The sequence below is a fragment of the Macaca fascicularis genome, chromosome 8 (genome assembly GCF_037993035.2).
Source record: "Macaca fascicularis isolate 582-1 chromosome 8, T2T-MFA8v1.1".
NCBI classification, from domain to species: Eukaryota; Metazoa; Chordata; class Mammalia; order Primates; family Cercopithecidae; genus Macaca; species Macaca fascicularis.
The window spans coordinates 27,302,570-27,312,353 of NC_088382.1; the positions used below are offsets into that span (position 1 = coordinate 27,302,570).

At 37.7% G+C, this 9,784-nt stretch overlaps 1 non-coding gene across 1 annotated transcript; it reads left to right on the forward strand.

Annotated features, from left to right (window-relative positions):
- Positions 1 to 8,631: 8,631 nt before the first annotated feature.
- LOC123575351 (U6 spliceosomal RNA) lies at positions 8,632 to 8,735 on the forward strand. Its single transcript, XR_006700649.2, has one exon. It is a non-coding gene; the product is annotated as a U6 spliceosomal RNA (small nuclear RNA).
- The last annotated feature ends 1,049 nt before the right edge of the window (positions 8,736 to 9,784 follow it).

Sequence of the window (9,784 nt, forward strand, 5' to 3'; positions counted from 1 at the left end):
CAAGGTCATACAGCAAGTACATGGAAGCACCAAGACAGATCAAGTTGGTCTGTTTTTAGATTCTTCATTTTTCCTGTACCATTTACTATTTTTCAAGACAGTAAATATTGTAAACCTATATTTGTATTATAACTGCATGCGCTGCAGGATTTCAGAAAGGCAAGCATCAGTGTCTTCAAAGTGATTACTTCTCAATCATGATAAAATTAAATGATCATGCATTTAAAAGGATTACTGGTATTATGTAAATGTTTACACACTTTCTCTGAAATGATGGGCTTCTGCTAATTTCCTCCTTCACTTTTGTGCCTGTCACCTGCTTACCCTACTGTGTAGCATGAATCTGCTATTAGTGCTGGCAGTTGAGATCTCTTTGACCTTTTCAGCTTGAGGGTTGGACTGAAGCATTTTCTCAGGAGGTAGAATTTGCTGTGCCATGATCCTGTGCTCCTTGGGGTGGATAATTCATGAAACCCATTTTGAAATCAGCTGTTCACCAAACACAGAAACTTCCTGTATGTCCCACCTTGCAGATATTACAAAAGAAATCTAGTTGTTATGGAGGTATTGGAAAATGCTTCCTAAATCCTAAAGGCCATCTTCGTGGCTAATGTAGCCTTCTCCCCAGCCTTCTGACTTAATGAGCAGGGCTGTAGAATAGCCAAAAGACTACAGGCTGTAAATACCATAGTTCTGGCTACTTAATACATGAGAGACCTGAGGAAAATTACTTAATCTCTGATTAGCAAGTTTGTCATCTTGAAAATAGTCTAATGATGACTATGATTTAGAACAGTTGCACAGACTTACTGAGATAACACATAAAAGCACTCACCTACGGATTTGTATTTTAAAGATACTCTGTTTATCTTCTCATTGTGATTCCCACAGTCACGTGTGTGCAGAGCATGTTTTCTCTTTCTCAGAAGGTCTGATGAAACTGCAGCCTTTTTAAAGATTCAATGACAAAAAGAAAACCAGGATCCAGGAAGGAACTAACAGAAGGTATCACTTCAGACTAAAAGATTCTTAGGTAAAATGATGAGCTGAGAAATTTCTCCTGAATGCAATGATTGATTGCTGACTCTGATTTCCACATTTAGGAAAGTTCTTCTTGTTGTGGGAGCATAATTATAATGGACAAAGTATATAGATATGCTGTTTCTACTATCATGTAAGTTTCACACCAAGTTTCATGACTTGGACTGTATGTGCATAAAATAGAACACATCAATAATCAATGTAGTCACCTTAGTGGAAAAAAGAAAGAGGGTTTATTTTAGCCTCATGTGTTTACATATTTACACATGTATTCTAATACATGTGTAAATATGTGTAAACAAAATATTGGAACAATATTATTCCAATAATATCTCCCAAAGAACAATGTTATTGGGGAAACAATAATTCTTACACAGAATTAGAGGTTGAGCACCTCTAATCTGAAAATTGAAAATTTGAAATGCTCTAAAATCTGAAACTTGGTGAGCACTGACACTATGTCACAAGTGGCAAATTTCACACCTGACCTCATGTGATGGGTCATAGTCAAAACACAGGTACATATCACACAATTGATTCAGCATTCTCAAGGGAACAAAAGCCCTCCCAGTCCCCTTCGGCTATGATATATTTTTTCTGTGCATGCCCAGATTCCCCCATGCAAATATGCCCCAGAAGTGTAATAAAATGGTATGTGTGCAGGCTGGACATGCCAATGGTAGGTTCACGAGGATGATCCACATGGGGCCAAGACCTATGTACATTACTCATTATGGGTTTTTTTTTTTTCTTATTCTCTTGTCTGTGGTGTAAAAATGTTGAAAATGTCTACAAATATCCATATGGGTAATGATAAGAAAAGAGGAAGCATTTATGATGATGTATAGCACAGAAAGTCAAGCTGTAGGAGAAATCGGACAGTGGTGTAAATGTAAAACACCTCATAGGACAGTATGGTGTTGGAATGACCACTCTGTATGACTTGAGGAAACAGAAGTACACAGTTGTATAGTTTTATGCTGAAAGTGATGTAGAAAAATCAATGAAAAATACAACAACACTGCATAAAGCTAAAAACAAAGATCTCCGTTGTGTGTTGAAAGAGTAGATTCATCAGCATTGCAGTGAATACATGGCACTTAATTGTATACTGATCATGAAACAAGCAAAGATCTATAACAGTGAACTCAAGATTGAAGGGAACTGTGAGTATTCAGCAAACATTGCAGGAATTTAGGAAAAGACATAATTTATTTTTTTAAGACTTGTGGTGATAAAGCATGCACTAATTATGAAACAGTAGAAAAACTGATGGATGAGTTTGCCACTGATGAAAATATGATGCCAGAACAAGTTTATAATGCAATGAAGCATCACTGTTTTGTGGTTATTGCCACAGAAAGCCATTGACTACAGCTGATGAGACATCCCCTACAGGAATTAAGGATGCCAAGGACAGCTTTACTGCTGAGATGTGCTAATGCAGCAGGCATGCCTAAGTGTAAATTGCTGTGATAGGCAAAAGCTTGCATCCTTCCTGTTTCCATGGAGTGAATTTCTACCAGTCCATTATAGTGCTCACAAAAGATATGGATCACCAAGGACAACTTTTATTTTTATTTTTCTTTGAGATAGGGTTTCACTGTGTTGCCTGGGCTGGAGTGCAGTGGTGTGATCACAGCTCCCTGGAGCCACAAACTCTCAGGCTCTAGTAATTTTTCTACCTCAGCCTCCTGAATAGCTGGTACTATAGGCACATGCCACTATGCCTGGATAATTTTTTTGTAGAGAATTGGGGTCTCACTATGTTGTACAGGTTAGTCTTGAACTCCTGTACTCAGGTGATCCTACCACCTTGGCCCTCAAAATGCTGGGATTACAGGTATGAGCCACCAAACTTGGCCGGATATCTTTTCTTACTGTTTTCACAAACATTATGTACTAGCAGCTCGTGCTTACTGCTGGGAAGCTGGACTGGATGATGACTGCTATATTCTGTTATTACTTCACAACTGTTCTTATCCTCTAGCTGATATTCTCATAAAAAATACTTGCATCATGTACTTTTCCCCAAATGTGATTTCATTAATTCAGCCATGTGACCAGGGTATTCTCAGATCAATGAAGAGTAAATATAGAAAACACTTTCTTGAACACCATGCTAATGACAGGGAAGAGAGGCATGGGCATAAAAGGTTTTCAAACAGTCGAGCATGTAGGATGCCATATATGCTGTTGCAACACTTAGAGCACGACTGAAGATGTAGTTGTATATGCCTTGGACAACCTCTGATTTGAGACTATGTTTGGTAATGATGAACAATGTGGTAGCTTTGAAGGATTCTGCATTTCAAGTACGAAAAAAAACGGTATCTTACCTTCTTATATAGGTAAATGTTATACCTTCAGAGTCCATTAGTAATCTGGAAGAAGTGGATACCAAAGAAGTTTTTTTGTTTGTTTGTTTGTTTTTGAGATGGAGTCTTGCTTTGTCACCCAGGCTACAGTGCAGTGGTGTGGTCTCGGCCCACTGCAACCTCTGCCTCCTTGGTTCAAGCAATTCTCTGCTTCAGCCTCTTGAGTAGCTGGGATTACAGGTGCCCATCACCATGCCTGGCTAAGTTTTTGTATTTTTAGTAGAGACAGGGTTTCACCACCTTGGCCAGGCTAATCTTGAACGCCTGACCTCGTGATCCACCTGTCTTGGCCTCCCAAAGTGCTGGGATTACACTAAAGAAGTTTTCAACCTTGACAATGAGGCTCCAGTTGTTCATTCATTGGTTGGTGGTAAAATAGCCGAAATGGTTTTGAATCAAGGTGATTGTGATAATAGCAATGATGAAGATGACATCCTTAACACTGCAGAAAATGTGCCTGTAGACAAGGTGGTGAAAAAGTGTCATGGGCTTAGTGAAGGGCTAGATCAGCAAGCATTCATAACAGAACAAGAAATCTTGTCAGTTTATAAAGTCAGAGATGTCTAAGACAAAAACTATTGTTAGTAAGACCAGTGACTTGGGAGAAAAAATTTAAAGAGCCACCCAGCAGAATGCTTCCTCATTCCTAAACTGCTCTGATGTTTCTTTTCACCTAAAACCAAAATACAGCATATGGTAACCTTTTAACTAAAACCCAGCATGGTAGGTGGAGACTGAAAACCTCCCTTTGCCTGTTGTCACTGCTGTCTAACAGCTGATCCAGGTACTCTGGGGATGACACCATGCTGGTTAGTCACCCTGAACACATTTTTATTTCCTGTATTAATGGTATGTTTTTATATATTTATATATATATAAAAATTTATTTTTATTTTATTTATTTATTTTTGAGACAGAGTCTTGCTCTATCGCCCAGGCTGGAGTGCAATGGCGTAATCTCAGCTCACTGCAACCTCTACCTCCTGGGTTCAAGCAATTCTCCTGCCTCAGCCTCTCGAGTAGCTGGGACTATAGACACATGCCACCATGCCTGGCTAATTTTTTTATTTTTAATAAAGACAGGGTTTCACCATGTTAGCCAGGCTGGGCTCGATCTCCTGACCTCGTGATCTGCCTGCCTTGGCCTCCCAAAGTGCTGGGATTATAGGCATAAGCCACCACGCCCGGCCTGTATGTTGTATTTTTTACTGTTAAGTACTTATACGTGAATAAGTGTAAGAAGTTACTGCTTATCAGTAGCATATAAATTCAGAGTTAGGAAAAATGGTGATGCCAAACAACTACAGATCATCCACATGGGTGTCTGAGATAGTGACACCTTTGCTTTCTGATGTGCACGAACTGTGTTTCATGCACAAAGGCATTAAAACTGTTGTATAAAATTAATTTCAATTGATGTGTATAAGGTACAAAACATAAATTAATTTTGTGTTCAGATTTAGTTCTGTCTTCAAAATATCTCATATATATGCAAATATTCCAAAATCCAAAAAATTCGAAACACTTCCAGTTCCAACCATTTCATATCAGGGATACTCAACATGTGGCTGGTTTTAGAAATAGGATGTGATCCTCAGATAACTAGATAAAGATGAAGACAAGCGTCTTTCAAGAGAGTGCCCTTAAATCAGAGATGTAGGAAAGAATTGCCTGTAGAATCTTAAATATATACTCATCTCTGGCATCCAGCCTCATAATTTCTTATTTGATAAATGTGGATGAGGCCTCAGTACCTGTATTTCATTTGATAGCAGCTTCATTGCTATAATTCAAGCTACCAAGTGGATTCTAGAATGCACATGTGACTCTTGATTTAGGTTAGCAATATATATGTTGCTTATCCATGTTCAATATCCATTCTTTTCTATCTTGTTCTATGATGGGGGAAGTTGATCTCTAGAAGTATTTATTCCTTTGCTCCTTCCCTGTCAAAAGTTTCAGTTCCTAGGCATCCCTTAAACTCTCTAGGATATGCTAAGGTCTCCCTCCTTCAGGCCCTGGAGTTGTAATGGCTTTTCACTGCTCATGGACCAGGATATATATATTATTTCTAACCCCAGGGCACTTGGTTTTCTTAAACTCAATCAATACCTTGTGTGATTAGTTTTGTGTGTCAGCTTACTGGGAGATAGGAAAAGTTATCCTGTATGTCTGTGAGGGTGTTTCTGGGTGAGATTAACATTTGAATCAGTGGAGTAAACCAGATTAGCCTCCCTAATATGGGTGAACTTCCTCCAATCAGCTGAAGGCCTGAATAAAACAAAAAGACTGCATAATATGAAACTTCTGCTTGACTCCTTGAGCCGCGGCATTAGTGCTTTCTTGACTTCAGACTCATTCTGAAACATTGGTTCTTCCTGGGTCAGGAGCCTGCTGGCTTTGGACTGAAACTTACACATTTGGCTCTCTTAGTTCTCAGGCTTTTGGTCCCAGATGGGAATTGCAAATAGGCTCTCCTGGGCCTCCAGCTTACTGGGTGCAGATCTTGGAACTTCTTAGCCTTCATAATCACATGAGCCAAGTCATTGGAATAAATCTCATATATGTATATATACATATTATATATTATATAAAATTACCTTCAGGCTCTATGATTAAAGTGCACATAAAACACACACATATACACACACATATATACTATTGGTCTGTTTCTCTAGAGAAACTTGACTAATATATCCTGTAAATACTTCCTTTATTAAATTCTCCTCAAGTATCACATTTGGTGTGTAAAATGTGATGATTAGTTCTTTCAAGACCCTGCCTGATACATATACCGCGGTCCAATGAGCAATAACTAATCAGTTACTCCATAACTTTTGTTTTGACTTTTGACCATATTTTATAAAAAATTCAATAAACCTATAAGAGTTGATATCATTGACATTACAAAATGATTTGTATTTCTACGCCAAAAAAAAAAAAATCTACTGAGGAGTTTTACAAGAATTTTTGGAGAAATTGATTTCCTTCAAGAGGGAAGTAAGTCTTTTAAAAACAGAAATTAGCTTCTTTCTAAAAGTGTTTTGCCTTTTTTTTCCCCTAAGTCCTAAAAGTAAGGGTAGATTTTGCTTCTTCGACATTTATTTCCATTTGTTTGTTGTCAGCTCTTCTAGTGCAGTGGTACGTGTGGGTCTTAGTGAAAACAGCTTAATTCCCAGTAGAAAAAATGTCCAATTGTTTTAATTTCGTTTATCACAGCTGTTAAGCAGCTCTTTTATCTTTGCAGTGGATCAACTTTTGTTGCATTTGAAATCCTTCAGAATGAAATTTAGTTCACAAAAAGAATATTGATCTTGGAACACACAGGTGCTGATTAAATGTGCAGGGTGGAGTAGGGAGATAGTCTGACCACTCCATTGAGGGCTCTGGTGACTGGAGTTGTTGATCTCCTTGGAAAAAACCTGAACTGTCATCTGGGATTTTTATTGAATATTCAGCTCCTTACTCTCCCTGGTTCAACTCTAGTTGGCTTAAATTCTGTCCAGTATGAATCCCCATATTTTTCTTTATTTCTTTTTCAGAAGTGGCAAAGTTAGTTCAAGCAATGAAGCTGAGCACAGTTCTCTGAGCTTGAGTGATCAATGGTCTCCATTTGCCATATGTGTTACTGAACAGAGTTATTTTGTCTCTTTATGTTTATTTTCTCCATACATAAAAACCTAACTTTTCTACTTCAAAGAAGTCTATGCAAGGATAGGCATAGACTCTGGATATTAGAAAAAGTAGGAATTAAGCTATTATCTAATGTAAATGTTCTCATTTTGAGAGACACAGGTGGACATTAGGTGTCTGTGAACCCCTGGATTTAAATGTGTGAATGTGTGATGTGTAGGGGGAAGAAGTTGGAAAATCCAGAAAAGCAACTGGTTGGTTGGTTTCACATATAGCTCTCTTTGAATCCTTGTCTTCCACATAGGAATCTAGGGATCTTCTGAGGAAAAGAAGAGTAGAATCAGGTCACATACATATACATACACATACACATACAAACCCTTGATGAATAAGGTTCAAGTGATATTGTCCAACCCGTATGGGATTCAAGGAGTGGTAAGAAATTGGTCAGTCTATTTCCTGTTTAGAAAAAAAGGGCCTCTCTCTTGATATTTGGAGCACTCCATGCAGGCCGATCTCTGTCAACAGAATAACCTTATTTATGTTCTGTTTCCTTTTTCTCTCAGTCCCTCGGTCCCTTCAACCTCTTCTTTTTCTCCAAAGTTCTCGTCTCCTTGTTTGTTTTGGCATTTCCTCTAGTTCATGATTATTCTCTAGTTCTCTTCTGGAGAGGAAAAGAAAACCAGTTTTTGTACATAGAGAAGAATGAAAGGCAAGACACCAGGAATCCTGGCTTCTGGGTGAAATACCTAAAGACAACGAGACACTGAGCTTCCTTATCAACCAAATGATTAAATTATAAAAATGTCTGTTTCATGATTAACTTGATCTCAGAATATAGATATGCCAGCCTCTAGGAAATAATGAGAAAACATAAGAGGAGAAACATTTGTCCAGCTTTGTGTATTATTCTGTTGAAAGGTTTACCTATCTCAAAAGAATATATGACCTGAAAGGGTTTGTGTACCACTGCTTAAATGGAAAATTTTCTTGTTACAGATAAGAAAACAGGTATTCAGAAAAATGGAGAGAATTGTCCAAACTCACACAGGAAAACACAGAAAGGTAGAGCAGAGCTATAATCCACATTCTCAGACTGTGTTTGTCATTCCAGTGCTCTTTCGAAAATACACTGAAGACTCTAATATCATGTGTTAAAGGAGGATGAAAAACAATTTCTTGAGGAAGATGATTTCTTTAAGAACCAATCCACCGGGGCCTGCTGGGGGGAGGGGGAGGGATTGCATTAGGAGATATACCTAATGTAAATGACAAGTTAATGGGTGCAGCACACCAACATGGCACATGTATACATATGTAACAAACCTGCACGTTGTGCACATGTACCCTAGAACTTAAAGTATAATAAAAAATTTAAAAAAAGAAAAATATATCATCTATTCTTCATAAAAAAATATCTAATTCATTTTCTTGTTAATATGCATTTTTCAAAATTGATTGCTAAGAAGTGAATGACTTTTTAGAGGATTTTTGGTGGGTTTATCAGAATCAGTTAAAAAAATTCTACCCATAATTGAAGGCTCTAGTTAAGCCTCATGTGCTTAACTAGAGCATTCTCATGCTCACTTCAGCAGCACATATACTAAAATTGGAATGATACAGCGATTAGCATGGCCCTTGCACAATGATGATGCTCAAATTTGTGAAGTGTTCCATATAAAAATATATAAAATTTAAATTTAAAAATATAAAAATTGAAAGAAAAGAACCTATCCTTAACAATTTCTCAGGGATTCAAGTTAAAGTTCTGGTTAACAGAGGACATAGGACTTTTTCTAATAAGACCTAAGTCAGAACCCTACCTCCTTTCCCCAATTAGGGAATAAAATTTTGGAATTAGTTAGTTTTTTAGGGAAGATAGTATAAGTAATAGTTACAAATGAGCAGCATCCCAATATTTAATCCATAATGGGAACTCAAGAGTGTCATCTTTTGTCTTGAGAGCAGGGGCCAAACAATGGTTTGTAAGTGGGAGGGAGAGAGGAGAAGAAGAGAATTTCATTTTCTTTTTTCTGGCTTAAATTCCAACAGACAGACACAAATTGATAAAATATTCATTTGTTTTCCACTCATGACCCATAGTTCTATGTTTTTAATGGATGCATATTGTAATTCACACACATAATCACAATTATAGACCTATATAGAAGCAAATTTGAAGATATTACCACTGCTAAAGCTCCTCAGTGATATCTTAACTCACTGATCTCTGATAAATCAGGCATCTGTAATGCTTCCCAAAGCTAGCTAATGTGCCTGTAACTACTTTTAGTGCTACTCCATTTTACAACAAAGCACTTTTTTTTTCTTAGATCATAGCTTTCATTGGAACTACTTTTTGATTGCATAAGAATTCCTAAACTAAAAAAATGTTTACTTCCGTGCTGCTTTCTATCTGCGAACCAGTTGACTAAGGCATATTTGAGACTTCCCAAACTACCACTGAGTTAGTGCCTAAGGCACATGTGTGCAGAGTGACTAGATATACTTTACCCATGCATCTGTCTGAGTATAGCTGAGTCATACTCAAGTGATACAGGCTGGTCCTACTAAGCAAATTTATTCTGGCTAGAACTGAATGGTTCACATATACCACTGGAGCAATGTCCAAGATTTGTCTGATTCTTCCAGCTGCCTCCAGAAATTACATGCCAACCACAATGCAAGGCGATTATGCAGATCACAGAGGGCTGTCAGAATGTGACCTGGGC